This window comes from Pleurodeles waltl, chromosome 2_2 (genome assembly GCF_031143425.1).
Source record: "Pleurodeles waltl isolate 20211129_DDA chromosome 2_2, aPleWal1.hap1.20221129, whole genome shotgun sequence".
In the NCBI taxonomy this organism is placed as follows: Eukaryota; Metazoa; Chordata; class Amphibia; order Caudata; family Salamandridae; genus Pleurodeles; species Pleurodeles waltl.
The window spans coordinates 857754804-857775406 of record NC_090439.1 but is presented as its reverse complement, the minus strand read 5'-3'; positions in this window follow the sequence as shown (position 1 = coordinate 857775406).

Below are 20603 nucleotides of genomic sequence, written 5' to 3'. Positions count from 1 at the left end.
CCGCTCTTAGATGGCTGTGGCTAGGCCCCCATACCTAGATGCCTTAGGCACACCTCCTTGGGGGGCAGGGTCTACCTCCAAAAAGACCACAACACCACTCTAGGGCTCCCAGTCCATAGTAGCACCTCGCCACTGCTGGAGCAACACCAGCCTATAGGCGCAACTGTCCGCTGAACATGCCCAGACATGTCCCTACTTACCCCCACCAACATGGCATACACAGGTAAGTCTCTGCTCACGCTTAGCCCTAAGGTGGAGGGCCTGCCACCTATCCCCACTTCCTGGGTGGGGCGTCGGTGCTGTGACTTCCGGGGAGGGATTTCTGGGGGTGGGACTTCCAGGGAGGGACTTCTGGGGAGGGACTTCTGGGGCAGGACTTCCGGGGCTCCTACGTCACTTCCAGAACCTGTCAAAAATGAATGGTGATGAAAGGTATAATTGTATACTACTATTATGGATGCAACAAACACTCAGGGATGCACAGATACAGGCTTGCTCACCCACACTACAGTGTATGTGCCACCCACCTTGCGGATTTACTGTTTTCTTAAAAAAATATTGTGTCATTCATAACACTTGATTGTCAGGCAGCCATGTATTTCCACACAAAGGTAGGCAAGGTCTGACACGTAATGTGGTGGGAAAGACACATCTCCACTCAGGGCTATATGTCTGAATCATTTTGTGTGGTGCTTGTACAATGCGCCATGGTAAAAGTGGTACACAAATGTATTTATATATTGCCTGAGCCTAACAAGGCTTGCTTGTGCTGCCCTAACAAGTGTCATTGATCATGAGTGACACAATGTATTGCAAGTCACACAACATTGACTTATTCTGCACCAGAGAGAGGCTCTTTGACTGTTGCATGGGTGTACTCATTCACACCCAATAGTTTTAGGTGCATTCCCAGACTTACCAAACCAGGTAAACCTTGAAATACCAGTAAGTACTACCTTCCTGGGAGTGGCATTGCTAGCAGTTAGACGTTTAAATCTCCTCATTACTTCTTTTTTCAATGTGTACTGCAGAATATGGTGGAAAATGGCTCACTGGTTTTTTTTGGCTAGCAGGAAGGTGCACCTTCATGCACAAATGCATTCTTGCATGCAAAAGTAGCATCCTTGCTCCATGGTGCAAGTGTGCCTGCATTGGCTATAGGCAGCTGAAACAGCACCGGCACAGGGGAAAAGGCATGACTGTTTAGTATTCTATTAGATACAGCACCTTACTTGCATTTTGCTTTCACACATAGCCATGCAGTAGACAGACAATCTGTGCTGTACTGTGTGGCCATGCTCAATATATTCTCCTCTGTTTACAGTCACAGGACATTAGGGGAACTATACTGTGATCCCCACGTGTCGGACATAATGAAACATCATGACATGCAGCACACACACTCAGTCATTGCATACTGTTTGGTTATACACTCCCTTTGGGCTGTGCTAGAGTGTCTGAAGGTGAACACACTCTAGCGCACATACACCCTCTGCATGTGCAACCTGTTCCATATTGCAGCCTTGCCCAGACACGTGTTCTGCAGATGGTGTTAATATAAACACATACTTTGGTGAAAATGATGTTGGGCAGGGGTGACTGTAACACATAGCAACAGGCAGTAGGAGTACATCTACTTTAAGGGTAGATCCTTGTGTGGCCCTCCTGGTCCTAGAAGACTACAATTATTGACACAAACATATGTAATGGCATTCACTCAAATGTAATTCCCTTGTGGGATGATACAGGATTTGTGATTCCCTCAACTATGTACTTGTAAACTCACAGAAGGGGTAAACTACTCTTACCATGCAGAGGTAAGTTCATATCCAAATTGCTCCATCACACATGGTCAATGAGTTTGTTTATGTGCACATACAGTTTTGTGTGAATTTTTACATGGACACTTCACACTCTTGGCATCTCTGTATTCTTGTGGTGTTGTGATGTTTGCAAAAACAATCTCCATTGTCATACTTCTCTTGGCAAATTACTCACATTGCAAAGTCATCTGCTCCTATTATTGTGTCACAAGACTTTGATTCTCATCACATTCCTGTACAATACCTATGAAATGTGTATTTTAACAACTGTGGCCTGCAGTAATACATATGACAATCTGGCCAGGAATTGACTCACATGTGTAGTGTTTTGAGGATCCCCACACATTGATGTATCCATTCTGTACAAAGACATTTAACTTGTGCATATCGTACTTGGCATCTGTGAAGGTATGTGCTACAATGTTTGCTCCTGCAAAGTGCTGCCATTCTGCATGCAACCACATTGGTCAGACACAGTACATTGAGTGGTTTGTCTCAGGTATGAACATATTGGGGGATTTGTGTTGCAACAGTCACTGAAACACAATTTGCTGCTGCATAACACAGCAAGGCTGCTAGCTGTGCAGCACTACTTTGGTCAAGAGCATGAGCACAGAAATGTACTATTTAGATGTGGATGTGTCACAAGCGTGGGCTGTCCCTTACATGCAGTACACTAAATCACATTACATTGCTGCTCTGGTTGACTGAATTTGGAGCCATGGCCACATGTTGCTTAACGGATTTGACAACATGATTGGTATATGTTTAGGCCTATTTTTAGTTAAGAAGATGTGATTGACTTGATGTTTACATTGACTGTGACATAAAGACAGCACAATGAATGTGTTCAATCATTTATTCTAAAGTTGAACTTTGATGAAGATTTCAAACATTTTGTTCATTGGGTAAAGTTATTATGAAAAGAAATTTGGCACAATGGTGTCATGTCGCTGATGACCACCCATTGTGTGTTGGATGTCTCCAACATTGTTATCCTCCTCTATTGGCGCACACTCCTTTGGCTCCGATTCTCAAGGGACATTTATTATGACACAAATGTTGTGCAGGGTAACACACACCAGGATTATCTTGCACACCATGAGGGGTATCCCAGTCTTCCACTAGACAAATAGAGGCACCTAAACCTGGACTTCAGAACCCTGAACGTCCATTCCACTGTGTTCCAAATCCTGGTCAGTGCCTGGTGTACCATTTTTCGGCCTCCATCTGGGGATGGGGAAATGGGTTGATGACCCATTGTTGCAGACCATACCCTTGGTCAACTGAAAGTATAAAAAAAGTTAGTGATTATGCACATTGTTACAGAGACATACATGTACATGTTTGTTATTTATACTGACTAAATCATAGATATCTCTTAAGTATTGAATGTTATGTGTTATAAATACAGTATAAATACAGTTGGCCATGGTTTGAGTTTGGAACATGTCTCTTCCAGTTATCTGTGTCAGTGCTGATGTTGTCCATGCCCTGATACTTTGGACACTTCTATATGCTGACTTTCATGTTCAGGCAGTAGATTACTATGATGGGCATTTCTGAAAGTTGTAGTCAACACTGTTATGTGCATTTACTACACATGCACAGAGACAAAGTAGTGATCACATTTTGCATCAAATATTCAGCACTACGTAGGTTTGGACAGTGCCAAACTGTTTGCCAGTCACGCATACTTACGTCCTTTAGAAAATTCTGAATGCAGTTGCTTGGCTACATGACTTTGACCCAAACTTTGATTGGTTCACTTAATTTGACATTGAAAATTGCTACATACATGTATTGCATTTGCAATATGTGAATTGAAAGTTATACATTTTTTTTGTCAACCTTCAGCTAGTGCTTGCTGTTTAAAAAGTAATGATGAACTTAGATGGACACATAGGTCCGGCAATGTGGGCCATTAAGTATGTAGGACATGATGATGTAGATGCAAGTAACTTTCAGCACTACAGAACAGGGCACAAAATTTTATTGTTTACTAGGTATACAAATGATTCTACCTTGTAGGGGATGCTGTACCTCCATGCCTTGATTCTGCCATCATTGACGTGGCTTGAGAATGTTGAGATTGGGATCCTGGGTGCATTGGGATACCTTGCCCTGGTTGCATTCCAGTCTATGTTAGTTACTGGTGTATGACATGTTTGACAGCATTTTGTTTGAGTTTGTGAGTTTAAAATTAAAGGCTTCACTGCAATGTGGCGATGAAATGCTGGAAACGGTGCGAGAAAAGGACTGGGGTGGGGCCGCCGTACTCTCCCGCTCTGCCGCTGGCGGCCGTCGCTCTGGACCCGGGAGTGGGGGAGCGAGGGGGGCTGGGATTGGGACCATGGACGAGAGCAGGGATAGTGACAGTGGGGGGGCTATTCAAGGAGGGGGTGCTGAGGAGCTTCGCTGATGTAGCGGGGGGAGGGGGGAGTGCCGCAAGGACAATTTTTACTCTTCAAGAGGTTGGTGCACACCCTGAAAGAGCATTGGGACACGATCAACGCGGAACCCACGATTCACGGGGTGTTGAACCTCCTGTTGACAGCAGGAGAGGAACCTCACTTGATTGCAAAAATATACCGGGCCCAAATAGAAGCAGCAGTGGACCCCCTGCATTCCCTAAGAGAAAAATGGGTGAAGACAATTGGGCGGGATCTGTCTGAATCCGAGTGGAACAGAGCACTAGCTTATCCCAGGATGATCTCGCGCAACACGAGGCTGAGATACATCCAACACAACTATCTACACAGAACATACCTCACTCCTCAACGGCTGCACCGCATATATGGGGGGGTGCCCAGGACATGCCCAAGATGTGGGGACGGTGAGGCCGACTTTGACCATATGGTGTGGGGATGCACGATACTCCAGAGGGGTTGGGACGCGATGATGGCAATCCTCACGGAGCTGTTCGAGATGGAGCTCAGGCCAACCCCTGTCATGTGTCTATTGGGCCTTAGAACCGGCATCAAGTGGAGTAGGGTAGGGGTCCGTTTCCTTGACCTGTCCCTAGCCCTATATAAAAGACTGATTACGAAGGGTTGGAAGTCTCCCACTCACCCATCTCTGACAGAATGGAGAAGCGATGTCACAAGATGGTCCAGAGCTGAGCTGCAGGTCCTTAAGGCCGAAGAGGCCAGGGGGGTACGCCAGACTCCCATCGCCTTGGAGTGGGAAAACCTAGTGACAAACTGGGATGACCTAACGAAGAGCAAAAGCACCTGAGGGGGTGGGATGAACTAATTGAAATGGCCAGAGGATAGGATCGTGGGGGAAGGTCCCCGTAACTATGACAGGAGGAATACTAGGCGCCCCTCCGAGCCAGACGCGGAGAGTGAGAGAGCGGGGGGACAGGACACAATAACTAAAATGATAGAGGACGGAGGGGTGCGAAGCACAGGCCAACCCTACATAACAAGTAATGCCCTGACAATTGCCCCATTAAGAAATTAAGCAGATCCACCCACTTAAGCCAATAAGTTTATTCAAAGTTTGAAGTTGAGTTAAGTCTGTTATTAGGTCACAATATCCAAGAGGTAACAAGGGGTTCTGAAAGTGCTGACAACATAAAAGCGATCTGATTTAGAATTGGAAATACTGATGTATAAGTATTATATTATAATATCATTGAAATGTACAAATAATTGTAACACGCATCGCAAGCAAAGTATAACAGAGTTGCGGCTCAGTGAGCAGAAATGTACCATAAGGACAAAATGTTACAGTAAACAGACCTACATATGTAAAACAGCAAACAGTTAATAAAAATATATTTGAAAAAAATAAATATAATTAAAGGCTTCATATGCAGGGAATTTGGCCTAGTTACAAAAAATACTGTTGAACTATCACATTGTATACATATGTCAATGTGGCTTGATAGATATGAATGTGTGTGTATCTCAGACATATGTGTCTTTTGTAATTTTGGATCTCACAATGGTACACTAAATTGACTTTTACCCAAGACTGAGGCCTACATGATACAAACGGAATTTACAATTAGTTATTCCGGAGTTGCTCCAGGAACTATGGTCAACATACAAACTTATGAACACAGGATGTATTAATTAATTTAATTTATTTGAAGTTTAACTGATACCGAGACTTGGTAACACTCATCCTATACTTAGACATCATGTGCAGTTTGTACTAATATTAAAATGCCTTGAATACCACTTGATTATTATCTTGATTTGTTCACTAGTGCAGATGATGTGGTTCAGTCCATTCAGACAGTGTGAAATGAGACAATACTACAACATGTGTTCTGTTGCTACTGCCGTTACAGATTAATAAGGGTATGACAGAATGGGGAATCATTGTCTATACCCTGCTGCAAGTTGTTCTCATTATGTGCATATGACATTAGGGGCCAGATATTTCACAAAGTGGAACATCACAGCACAGCAAGTGACCTTACTGCACTGCATCCCTGGGAAAGGGCAGGTATGCACAGTATTTAAGCCCTACGGTACATTTCTGTCCTTTCACCCTGAAGTGGCACCCAAATGGCTGCCTAGCATAAACACAGGCATGATTGTACCATGGTGTAAGTGCACCTGCGTTGCATGCATGATTGTTTTAGAACAGGAAGGTGTATCTTCCAGCACATAAACTATCCTTTGAGTCATAGTCCTTTACCTATGTGTGCCACAGGATGCAGCACACATAGGAAGTGGAAGCGACTTGGACGACTTAGGTAATTTATCGTTGCTAAGCATCACCTGGGAAGGCATATTTATTTTACACATTCCCAGGTTTACTATGTTTGTTATACATGAAATGTGTCATCAACCATGGCAGTTGCATGGATACACCCAGAGAACACACATGCAACACCTCCCTTACACATAGGAATGTAACACAGCATTGGGCACTATGTTGCATTACTCCAGATTTTGTACGCCATTCCAAGTCACACAAAATAGTGTGGCATGTCCTCAAATATCTGACTTAGCAGTTTGCATCACACTTGTGCCACAATGCATGGTGCAGGTATGAGGCACACCACTCTTACATATGCACCTAGCTCCATCAACACACACACAGAAGGCTTTTATGTCATGCATTTCTACATTTGTTGGTATGTTGCATACTTCATATTTACTTACCAACAAGAAGGTCATTCCCATATCAGCCATCCTGGAAGCTGTAGTTAATAATACTGTGCCTGAAGATGTAGGCATCATGCACACTTCCAGGAGTTTTGGCCAGCACATTGGTGAAGATCCCCAGATGGTCCATTATGGCCTGAGCTTTCATTGAGTAGGTATGTTTGCAGTTCCAGTACAGGTGTGTTGTTTCTGCAGGGGGAGCCAATTGCACATGTGTGCAACCCATGGCACCTAACACATCAGGAAATCCTGCAATGGTATAAAAGCCTGGTTCGGTCTCCAGCTGTTGCCGATGGGTCTTGGGGAAGAGGAGCTAGAGGGGTGTGAGATGGATGATGGCATCCTGGACAGTGGGTAGTAAGGCAGAAAATGATGCAAAGGGATATTCCAGCCACTCTTGCTGTTGTAATCTGAAAGGAACCAGAGCAAGCATGTGGAGCACAGCCATCAGTTTAACCTGGGGAGGAATTTTGGCAGGCCTATCAGTTGAAAGCAGGAGACTTCGCCAAATCTTGTGGAGTAATTCTATTATATACTCCCTCCAAAGCCTATAGAATTGTATAAATTCAGACTCCTTGAGATTGATCAGGGAGATGCGTATCCGGAACACACGCTCTCTCCTCCTTCACTGCTTATGTCGTGGTGGTCTTCTTGCAAATCTGAGCTGCAGGATAACAACCTCCATGGTGTAGCTGAACATGCCAAAGTGTTTTTAGATGTTCAGCTTTTTATACAAAAGCCACTGTGCCATTTCTTATGCCTGGGTTACCGATACACAGATTTTTTAATGCATTTCAGGCTATGCACACCATATCTAAATGCATACGTCACACATTGCCAAACTCATAAATAGCACTGCTTTAGTTTTGTGTGATATTTTGCAAGGGAGCACCCATCTGGCATATTTTAATCTGTGCATGGTGCAGTTGTTTATGTGCAAGCCTTCAAACTTCAAAAAATATCATTTGAGCAAATGTGTTGTCTCATAGATATGGAGTAGTGCTTGCAGAGTAGGGCTTGTGCCGTTGTTGTGTCAAACATTTGGCACAACGGTTGCACTCTCCTCTCATAAATATGACCTCTTACAGTCTTTTCTGAATGACAACTCCAGGCTGGTACGTTATGTAGTGTGCCTCATAAGGTGACGGGTCTAGAGAAGATTTAGGCCCTCATTATGCCCTTGGTGGGTGGCTGAAGCCGCCCGCCAAGATCTGACCACCGGGCGGCCGCCAGCGGGGATCTCGGCCGCAACACAGGAGCCGGCTCCAAATGGAGCTGGCGGTGTTGCGGCCGTGCGACGGGTGCAGTTGCACCCGTCGCACTTTTCACTGGCTGCATAGCAGACAGTGAAAAGCTGCACAGGGCCCTGTCAAGGGGCCCCTGCACTGCCCATGCCAGTGCCATGGGCAGTGCAGGGGCCCCCAGGTGCCCCGCAACTCCCTATACCACCAGCCTTTTCCTGGCGGTTCAAACCACCAGGAATAGGCTGGCAGTAGGGGGACTCGTAGCAACACTGCCCTGGCAGATAAGAACTGCCGGGGCCATTGTGGCGGAAAACCACCGGCCCCGGCGGTGCGACTGCAGCGGAAGCGCTGCGGTCGTAATGACCCGGAATGCACGGCCAGCCTGTTGGCGGTGCTTCCGTCACAACAGCCCTGGCGGTCTTGGACCGCCAGGGTTGTAATGACCCCCATACTTCATTCCAAAGTGGAAAGTGTATACTTTCTGACACAAATCACTCATGCCAACACCACAGTTAGCACAAATTTGCATATATGAACAACTGGGCACCTTTGATATTTTGAAATCAATATGCAAGTTTGCAAATCAATTTATGCCAGTGGCATACTGAATGCTGCACAACATCAGAATAGGTAAGAGTTGCAGTGCAGACATAATATGGACTCTATCCCCATAAGTCCAAATGCTGTGGTAATGATTAGTAAGAAAGAGGCAATTAAATGACACACAGAACATGCAGTGCATCCAAATTTTGCTTCAGATCATTTCATGGGTCGTGGGTATAAGGGTTAAATATATGAGCCGCAAGGTGCTCAGACTGGTCTGACTTAGTATCAAGTAAATTATCTGGAGTGTTTGTTGGGCAATAGAAAAATAAAACCACACGAAGAAATATTTGCTACTCTAAAAGAAATCCCCTTTCCCAAAACAAGGAAAGATATTCTTTCATTTTTTGGCTTTGTCCGCTACTGTAAGAGATTTGTTCCTCTGTTTTCTCACGTAGCAACTACTCTTACAAACATACTGAAGAAAGATTTTCCCCAACAAATTAAAAGAATGACCTCTGAGGCTAAGGAGGATTTTGATCCGCTGAAACCCATAATCTCCTCTAAACTGACTTTATAGTAAATAAACGTCTTCAAACCCTTTATTTTTCAGACTAATGCCTCTAACGTCAGTATAGAACCTGTGTTGAGTCAACAGACAGAAGAAGGCAAAGAGAAAACTATCCTCTTTTAATAGCAAGACATTATTTGATTGACAAAAGAGTTATCCCATCATCGAAAAAAAGAGTCTTGCCATTAAATGGGCCATAGAAAAACTAAGGGCCTGATTTAGATGTTGACGGATGAGTTACTCGGTCACAATGGGAATGGATATCCAGTCCACCGAAGAGGTGTAAGAACTAAGAACAAAAAAGAAAGGAATGACTATAAAAACCTCAAAGTATTTCCATGAGTGCACAGGAATGGAATTGGGAAGAACCCGGGGAGAGTGATGCAAGATTCCAAGACATATACCCAACAAGTGGCACTGACAAGAGACACCAACAACACCGGAGGAAGAAGCAGAATGTAAAAGGAGATGCATGAAGGCAAACACCCACTTTAAAGATGAATGGGAATACAGAGGCACAGCCTTCTTCAAGATGACTAAGTCCTGCCACGGTCAGTGGTATGGCTAGCCAGGTGTGTATCAGTGTGGCTGTGGAAATGAAGGTTAAATTAAGGTGGTGTGAATTTGATACCCAATTAGCCTCAGAGTACTAATAGTTCTCAGAAGGGGAGAGGGTAGAGTCAAGCATGGTGGCAGGGACAAAAAAAGAAAGAAAAGAGAAAAGACAGGTTCCAAGGCGTTAAGGAAGGAAAAGGGTGAAGAAAGGAAATCAAAGGAACATAAAGTTACAATATTAGAGAGCAAAATAGACAAAATAGCCTTCATTTTACCAGTATTTTATTTTTTTGTTTAGACAATATTTACAATATTCTCTCTTTGAGGGTCCTGGAAATGGAAGTGGCACCACCAGGCAAAAAACACTGGAGCACCTCATGAGCCATAGGAAAGAAGGAAGGAGAAAAGAGTCTATAAGAGTTAACCAAAGGAAGTAAGCCCATGTCCATTTTAAAGAGTCGGCTTAATTTTTATTCTCCCAAAACTCAAAATAAATACTGCTGCTTGTACCGTAAAGATTGGTTTCACAACCCTATTTATGGTAAAACATTATCCCCACCCTCTACAGAACCCAGAGCCAAATAGCACTGATGTAGATGGTCAAGGATGTCATAGCAAGACAGCAGTGTTTTTTTGCTTTTGTCTGTCATCACTGCTCTGTTGATTATGATGTTGATAGTATACATAGGAGTAAATATAATTCCTCAGAGGGTACCTGAATGCAGGCCCATGGGATAACAGCGGGCACAAGGACAATGATGTGGAAAATCTAGCATATAAATGTGATAATAACATCTGGGCTTGTAGCTGGACCTAGAAGGTGATAGTATCTAATTGCTTTTGTCCTCACTTTACGTACCTACGTAAGAGTTCTATTCTTCTTTGATTGTATAACACTGACTAGACAGTTAGTTCATTGAGACTTATTGCTACACCATGCTATGTCTCAGTTTCTAACACATACTATCTCCTAGGGGAAGCCTTGACTGCTTGATGTATCTAGCCCCACATAGTCACATATACAAAGAGAGTAAATTGGCTATATAAAGCTCAATATTAGTGGCCTGCGACTCTATCAGTAGGAGGACGTACTCATGCATAATACTGCCTAGTAGGCAACTCAAAAATCCCAAGTCATACATTAATAGATCAGTTTCAATACTGCAAACCAGCTTTGGAGCTCTAAGGACAAGCTTATACCAAAGGGTACCATGAGGACGTAAGACAAGTGACAGTCAGAATCAAAAGACATTTGACCTTGGGCAACCAGAAAGGCAAAAGGATGGTTACTGGTTGAGATTGAATATAATGAAAAAACTGCACACAGGAGATTAGAATGCAGTGCTAACCACATGGTCTTTACTTTTTTCAAAAGAGTTAACTTCAACAGAGAGATGTACTTCATAATTCCACACCATTAATACCCAGAATTTTGTTTCTAATTACCTTGGATGTTAAAATTACATAAGTGGCATGATCAAAAATCTATGAATGAAAGTTCCGTTTTCTATTATTTTTGGTAGATACTGAAGTGTAGTCTCTGTGATAAAGGCTGAAATTTGTCTAGTTGTGTAGTTAAAGATTTTCACCTTTTCAGCCATATAGTGTATTTACCATAGTCAAATTCTGTGAGAACCAACTTTGTTGAGAAGAGAGAAGTACGGCAGTAATAGCCAGATTATCTTTACTCGAAATAACATTTCAAATTAGTTATTTTGCTTGAGGAAAAGAGGAACAAGTTAGAGTGACGAATACCAGTTGTCGGTTTTTGACTTTGGAGACTGATATTGTCGAAATGTCTAGATCACTTGTCCAAAGGAAAATGTTACATACTTGCATTCATTACCTAAGAAGACAGTCTCTGATTTGTATTCTGTTTCTTTCCCTGAATAGCCGGTGCACAGTCAATAGTAATTTATGAATTAAAAATTATCTAGTTATCATATGACAATCCATGCTGCCATTGCTGTGTCCTTGTTTAAATTCTGGTAGATGCATCATAATAATTGTTTCATTTAAATTCTTCATTACTCCTTTATTAGCATTTTTTAATAGGACTAGGATTTATAGCAGAATTCAACTGTGCGGCATCAGAGTTTATTCATCCACCTCTTTCAGTTTATCTAATAACGCATTCAAAACATTAGCTTTTTCAATGTTCCAAGTAGAAGAGGTGATCAGGAGCACTACCTAAATCTCGCATATTATGGTTAGTCTTAACATTTTTGTTTCTTCCAGTCAGAGGCTTCCACACTAATTCAGCCTCTCATCTTGCGCCTCATCTAGTGTTATACTTAATTAAAAATATAACATCTTTCTGTGTGACACTGTTACGTGGTCAATGTTTGTTGCTATCTCGTGCTTTTGTGCAAGTGTGTTTACTTGAAGTGCAGCTCCTCACCATTCACAGGCTCTTGTGGGCTTCATAGTTGTATATGTAGTTATCTATATTTACATTTATTATTTATTTAACAAGAAATATATCATATGATGGGTTTCTGGGAGCCATCAAACATAGGGCTCGATGATCACTAGAACTTGCATTAGGAGTGAATCTTGGCCTCATGCAAGTTGACTGTCCACTAATGGAGCTGCACAGCCACCTCCAGGACTCAGAAAACAAATGTGTGGGGGATGAAATAAAAATGGAAATAATTTGATACAGACCCTGGGGTCCAGAGGACCCTTGAAAGTTATTTTGGCTTTGAACCTTCCTGGGAGGGCCCAACCAGGAGGAGCCCCAAGATGGGGGCTTCCTGACCTGCAAGAACCTAGACTGAGTTGACCTATGCAACCCAGGGCACAGCCCGAAGGCCTTTGTTGGGGCTCACATTCCACTGGATGTAATGGTGAAAAAATACACAGTGGTGTCAAACAATATTCTTCACAAGATGGACCGAAGGAGCATGCCTCACTGGGGCCGTGCATACCATCCTGATGTGCCTAGCAAGTATCACTGCAGATGCAAGTGGTCTGGAGAACACATTGGGCTCCTTGTGGAATGGAATGCAGTTCCCCTGGCCTCAACTGATTCCCTTCTACCCCTCTCTCTGAAGTAAGGAGTTTTACCAGTGAGAGGAGACATTATTTAGTTGACCAGGAGTTTGTGAAGCACATGATTGAAAGCACCTAGACCAGGGAACTTGTGACAAACTGGACACTATACATTTACATCTGCTAGCAGGTGAAATTAGATCTCCCTCTCCTCATCAAAGTAACATAGTGGGGTTGTGTACTGCATGTAACTGGGTGGTTTCAGTGGAGCACACTTGTATGGGTCTCAAGTAAAGGTACTAGATCTCCCAGTCTTTCAAACCTCACTCAAGTGGCAAACCTGAGACTGGATTAGAGGTCCAAGCAGCTCCTGCCCCTTTGTGACCTAATCTACTCCATTACACTGTATGTGGAAGCTGTAGCTAGGCATGACAGACCCCGCTCAGTTGTCCCACCAGCTTCTTTTCACAGAGGCCTTCATGAAAATCAATGGAAATTTGGAGACAAACTACATCCCGTCGCTCCATCTTTTCATATCATCTCTGACATCAACATGACAGGAAGAAACTCCGGACCGCAAAGCAACACAAAGGCCCCTTTGTTTTTGAAGGAAATCCAATATTCATTTCAGCTGATTTCTGCAACAAAACCAGTGTAAACAGCATACACTTTTTTCTAGCTCTTCATCCACGTTGGGTATCAAATACTGCACTACCTATGCATTTGGCATGGGCAGTGCTGGGGGCCCCCTACCCTGCACCATCACAATGTTCACTGTCTGCTTTGCAGACAGTGAACCTTGCGACGGTGCTGATGCACCCTGCAGGCTACAGCATTGCCGCCAGTTTGATTACGACCCAGAGTCAATGCTATAACCTGTTTACCACTAGGCTAGCAGGGAGAAACTGAGGTTTTCGCCTGCTGACCAAGCGGGAAACTCTTAACAACTTCAGCCGGGTGGTCACCACGAAGGCGGCGGCCATCCTGTCAGTAGTTTGGCGGACAGGCTTTCCCGTTCGCCAAACTCTTAACTAGGCCCACAGTTTGTGATTAGGCAGCTGCACAAGAACCAGACAGACTCTCTCTGTGATTTATTCAACATAAGTATTTACATTAACACAGGGGAACGTTGAGAGATTATTTTAATCTTAATTGCCCAGTGTCATTCTTAAGCACAAATATTTGAACAGCTTAATTAGGAGCATTCACCCATTAGCAATTGATCCTCTGCTTATACGGCAAAACGATGGCCTCTCCACCCCCCTTGACACACCTACTTAACATATCCTTTCTTAATGGGTTTTCCCACTTTGTAAAATAGAAGAAAATCCTTCATTATTTATTTAAATTCAAAGCCCACAGATATCGTTCTGCCCAAAGTGCTGCAATTCTTCTGGCTCGAATCATCTAAACTAAAATGGGACTTGGTGGACCCTGTGGTACATAGCAGCTGTGAAGTCGGCTCCCACGATGTTCTCTCCACAGCTCCAAAGTGTTCTAATAGGTACGGGCTGGCCATTCAATTAAACCGCTCACTCCCCCAAAAGAACTTAAGGGTGTACAAAAGTTTCATCATTTACTTTTGTGTAATTACGTGAAATTACCATAAAATAACACAAAATTACATGTAATTACAAGAACTGCTAATCCATTATTTCATGCTATGTTATGTCGATTTTAGCACAAGGATACATTTCAGCAAAGGCACCCTTGAACAAAAGCCACTTGCATTATGTTGCTCCTGTGCAATCCGAGTACATTTTTACTGAATGTGAATTGTGTCATTCACTGTAAATGATTACCACGAACAGCACACAATTATGCAAATAGCCGAATGGTGTAATTTCAGGAATTTTGAGTAACAAGCGTCAAATGAGATTACGTGAATTACGCCACCGTAATTTAAATTTCACCCAGACGTACATAAGACTCTACATACCTGATCAAATATTGAGAGATGTTAGATATTTGCAAAACTATGCATTATGAACCTCACAATCATATCAGGATACATGCATTCACCTACATTAGCGAGGAAGGCCTCTTTTGCCAAACTGACATGCTTGGATTTAGCTCTCCCAAGACTTTGCTTGGTAGTGACTGAAATATCACTCTAGATACATTCGGTGTAATTTCAAGAATTTTGCTTGACAAGTGGTGTGTGAAATTTCCCAAATTAGGCCAGTGTAATTCAAATTTTACCCAGACATAATCCCAACTTCTTAGTGCAGTGCTCTATCCTGCCTGATTAACAGAGTTGTGAGATTCTAGAAGGAGGAAATGTACCACACGTTGATATTACTTCCAGATTGCTGTGGTTCCCTTTCGGGCTGTAGCATATAAGAGTGCCTATGTGAGACCAAAGGAAAAAAGATATTGATGACCCATGTACGGGAATACCTAGCTGTTAATACAGACTTCATTCATTCAACACAGGTGCTTTGGGTTGCTGGGAGGCTACATGGAGAGGCACATTGATGAAAGATTCTGCGTTGGTGATACAAGCTTCTAGACACAGGCAGCTTCAGTTTGAAAGAGGAGAGCTAACATACTCATGTAATAGGATCCCGATTGCAGAATCTCCCTATGATTCAGTATAGAAAAAAAAAAAAAAGTTTATTCATCTTGGAAAACGTTTGTTTAATTTTTTTTAATGTGAAATATTATTGTAAATTATTTAATATATTTATTTTAAATGATGTAGAACAAATAAAAAATGCTACAGCACTATTTAATACAATTACAAATACATTATTTAAAATATAATAAATTACATTAAAATTATTGTTTTCAAAAAATATATTACCACCTTAAGTAAAAACATATTTTATTTAGTATGCATCAATAATTATTAAAAGTGATGGATACAATTAATTAAAAGTAATTTAACAACTTTAAAAATATGTGCTATTTATATATTTTTATCATTAAATATATTTGCTTATATTTTTAACTATTTGAAATAACTTTGTTAAATTCAACATTATTTTATGGGTTTTTTCTTGTGTCCATTACTTTCTGTAGGAGGGTGTCGCAGTACCATTAGTGGATCATGTGTGGTGCTGGACTTATACCAGCTCTGAGCAATTTTACTTTACTTTTAATTTACTCCTGCTTTGTGCCTCTTTTTGGCCGTAGTAACTTTAGAAGTGCAGTTTGTGAGAAGAATTGACTTACTCCTCTGTGGGTAAGTAGATGTCTCTTCCCAAACCCTTCACTGTACACCCAACCCTGTTAGTAGCAAGTATTCTGCATTTTCCAGTCACTGCCCTTTGTCCCTCCCACATTCACTCTTGAAGCGTATACTTAAGTGTACAGGAACACTGCACTAGGCGGGAGATCACTGCACAGAGGGAGATAGAAGAGGCGGAGGTGTACTGTATACATTTTCATATTACAAAAATGCAATGAAAGGATAGAGATGAGAAGTAAAAGAAATATAGTGATATTTCATACATTACTTTAGAAGCCAATAAGATTGTTTGTAGATTTCAGACAAGACAATGTGAAGGCATTGCAGATCAGATCAGCAGAATTGAATGGATAGAGCAGATCAACGAAATTCATCCGGTGTTCTAGCTGCCATGGAGTGCTCCCATGCATGGGTGGTTGTCTACTTCTCCTGTGAGAGTACTAGGTCCGTTTTTTAAATTCTGAATCGCAGTGGATCACAATCCACTCTTTAACACACTTTTTAATTTCCATTCACAAAGGGGAAGGGGCTCCCTTCCCTTTGGAAAATGTATTACCACCTTCTGTTAGGTGTGCCCCTTCCAGAAACCTGATTAGTATCCATTCAGAATCCCATTTTAGGTGTTGGAAAGTATTTTCAGACTCCTATAATGTGATTACTACATAGGGAGAAGCTTAGTACATTTGGCCTATGGTTCTCTATCTCAAATGACTGTGAGATGACATGAGCTAGTAGTCGTCCTACATTCAACAGGTCATGACACTTTATATGATTTTGATACATTTCCAAATGACGGCATATTGGGGTTTGTTACGTAATTCTTGGCTTCTCGGAGTGTTACTTGAAGAGTTACTGTCAGCACTGGAATCATTTAAGAATGTGAAAGCAAACCTCCTCATCTTTCCTGACTGTATCTTCAATTATTGTGGTTGGAGGAAGTCTCCTACATCAGCAGGACCTGTCAAAATCCCCACATGGCTCATGAAAGCAAATGAATAATATACTATTGTGCATACAGCTGATCATTTGAGGGTTCTTGTGTGGCTGGAAGATTCTAGGCTGGCTTTCTCCAGCATGCAATCCTAATAAGTCACTAATAGAATGTTGAAATGTGTTTGAAGAAAGACATTAATGCCATTAGTGGACAGAGATTTAGACCAGATAAGAAAGGGCATTTATTGTATTATTATGTGGATATTGAGGGCCAAAATGAGATTGGCAATCTCACTCCGTATGTGGAACTTGGTGAAGGCCAGGATCTAAAAATAGATGAATTTGAAAGTGCCAATGTACAAAATTGGGTTACTGGTTGAGGAGGTGAAACTCTACTGAAGCAGCAACCACAGTTCCTCTCAGGATGAAAAAGAGGAAACCCCCAAATTAACCTGTGCTTAACCTTCTGGCACAAAACAGTCATGCTTGACTTAGATGCAATGTATAATGTGTTTATGCAGCACCTCAAACAGTAATCAAGTAAAAACACAACACGAGAAAAACCCACACCAATTTAGAAAGTTAGAGTAAAATGTAATACATTATTTGAAGCCAAAATGACAAAAATTCAATAAGTAAAACTAGAGATATGCAATTTTAAAGATTTAAATGAAAGCAGTGCTTAGAAGCACAAAGCACCAACTGTGGTTATATGGTTGCACTGGACCTGGACAAAGTCCCAAAATAATTCCGATGGCAATGGAGTGTGAGCTGGATCCAGGGAACAAGTTAGGCCTGCCAACCAAAGTATCTTATATCCGGGTTGCAGAGCGTTGCAAGATCCCACTTTGAAGATGCATTGCTCAGCTGTAGTTCAGAGGAGCTGTGAGGTTGCCATGCTGAATCCTGCATCATCATTGAGGATGCCGTCGATGAGGGGCTTGTGATGTGAAAACCTGTGTCGAGGATGCTTCATGCAGCTATGGTTCCGAGAAGACTGCAGACTGAGATTCAAGGAAGGTCTGGTTCTGATGGGACTGGATAGAGTTGCATTGTGCTGCATTATTTCTGCTCACAGGTCCACAGTTGGGCTGGTAGAGCACCTTCAGACCCATTTCCAAAGGTCCAGGAGTGGGGTAGGACTCACATCAGACAGAGTCCATGTGCTGGGTTTAAGATTGTTGGAGACTTTTGTGTCCCTAAGGCTCTGCTCAGGAAGCCAGCCAACTAGCCCTTGGAGTCACTCTGTTGGTCCTGGGTTCATTATGCAGATCCAGTCCTTTTCACATATTTATACCTGATGATCACTTTGAAGTAGGGAAAGGTTCTGGAGGTTTCTGCCCTCAGAGGTTTTAGTAATTTCCTTGCCCTGGCCCCAGCTTGTCTGTGAGATGCAAAATAGTAGTGTAAAATCCTTTGTGACTATGCATAGACTGAGGCTTGCTTTGTGATGTGCAAGTGTGGTACATAACAGCTCCTCCCCCTGATCAAGTCAAAGATGACCCATCTTCCCAACACCTACCCCCCCTTTGTCTCACTGTCTGAGAGCAATACATATACACCAACTGCCAGATACACCTAATCATGTGACCCAGGATACAGGCTGCAGACACCAGATGGTTGAACAAGACAAAAAATAAACTTGACATTCCTACCTGCTCCCATTTGGAAGTTATCACTTATTTAATGTAATAAGTAAACCCAATGTTATCCTATGGGAGAGGCAGGTCTTGCAGTAGTGGAAAATTAATTTAAGAGTTTTTCACTACGAGGACATGTACAAAGTGAAAAGCATGTGTCCAACTTCTTAATTACACTGTCCCTTTGCCTATGGCTGTTTAGGGCATACTCTGGGGTGACTTATACATATTGAAAAGGAAGGTTTGTGCCTTGTACAAGGTTTAATTTGCCAAGTCGAAATGGCAGTTTAAGGGCCTCATTAGGAGTTTGGTGGTTGGATGAACCGACCACCAATCTCACAGGAAGGACCCCACCATCATATTGGTGGCATCCCCCCTAGCATATTACGAATTTCACGCCAGACCTATGAGTAGGAACATTGTGTTACACGTTCCTGCCGGGTTGACTGGTGAGAACAGCGCTATGATATTGGCCTCGGTTCCTTAAAGGGAGTGGAGGCCAATACCACAGCACACCAGCCCCATCAGAATGCAGGGCAGACAGTGTGCATTCTGATGGTACTGGGCAGGGGGGCTTGGTGATGGGAATGGGCCCCCTGTGGCCCCGGCGCTGGCTTTCCCCCAGCCTTTCTATGGCAGGGTCCCGCCATGGTAAGGCTGGCAGAAAGCTGAGGTCATTGCCACCCTGGCTGAGTACAACTCCGACAGCCATCACCCTGTTGGGAATCATGCTCCTGGCGGGGACACGGTTCCCTCGCAGGTCCGCCCACCATGGTTGTAATGTCACGGCCGTACCACCATAGTTGCAGTGAATCGATCATCACTGCAAGGCTTAGGGGCCTTGGACCCCCCAACCTCGTAAGAAGGCCTAAGACCCCACACACAGGCTGCAACAGCAGACCTGAAGCATGTTTTAAAAGGCTACTTTAGTGAGTGGCACGATAAGTCCTGCAGGGCCACTAGTAGCATTTAATCTGCAGGCCCTGGGTACATGTAGCACTACTTTACTAGGGACTTACAAGTAAATAAATTCAATGAGCCAGTTGGGTGTAAGCTAATGTTACAATGTTTAAGGGAGAGCGCGAAAGCACTTTAGCACCGATTAGCAGTGGTAAAGTGCGTGGAGTCCTAAAGCCAGTAAAAAAGAAGTCAGCAAAAACAGGAGGTTGGAAGGCAAAAAGTTGGGGGAAAACCATGTCAAGAATGTCAGATCTAATAGCCAACAAGCAACATGAAAAATATTTTGAAGACTTAAAGAATCTGGTAGTTTTCCATTACAAAAGTTTCACCGGTGCGCAAGTTCCCAGTGAACTAACAGAAGATTTTGTGACTGCACTTAGGATTTAGGCCAGAGATTGTGAATTTGAAGCCTTCACTGTACAATTATTAAGAGACCAATTAGTCACTGGATGTTTTTCATGAAATATATAAAAACATTTATTATCTTGTATATCTCTGGAGAAAGCCCTTGCCATGGCTCTTAATATGGAAGGTCATAAAGTGACTCCAAACAACTACAGTTTTTAGCAAACAATAGTCACACACATATTGATCCCACCACTATTTTACTCAGCCATGTTGATATTCCCTGATAGTGTGCATTGTACTATCGATATAATTAAGCAATACCCTACATAAAGATGGAACAAAAGTTAACTAATAGGTCTGTACAAAACAACAAATTTCTAGGCAATCTTTGTGTTTCAAGTGTGAGTCACCTCACATCTAGTGAATTACCTCATTTGTCCTGCTATTGATCAATTGTGCAAAAAATGGTACAGATTGGGGCATTTTAGCAGAGGCTGCAGAGGTGGTAAAAGGGTAGAATTGTGATGTATTGTTAAAGACTATGTAAAAGGCTATGTTAATACTTGAAAGCATGAAAGAGTTAACAACTTAGAAGAGTTGGTTTAACTATAGATGTTGTGCACACTGGGATTGTTGCATGGGCTCTGAAATGTACTGATCCTCAGTTTCT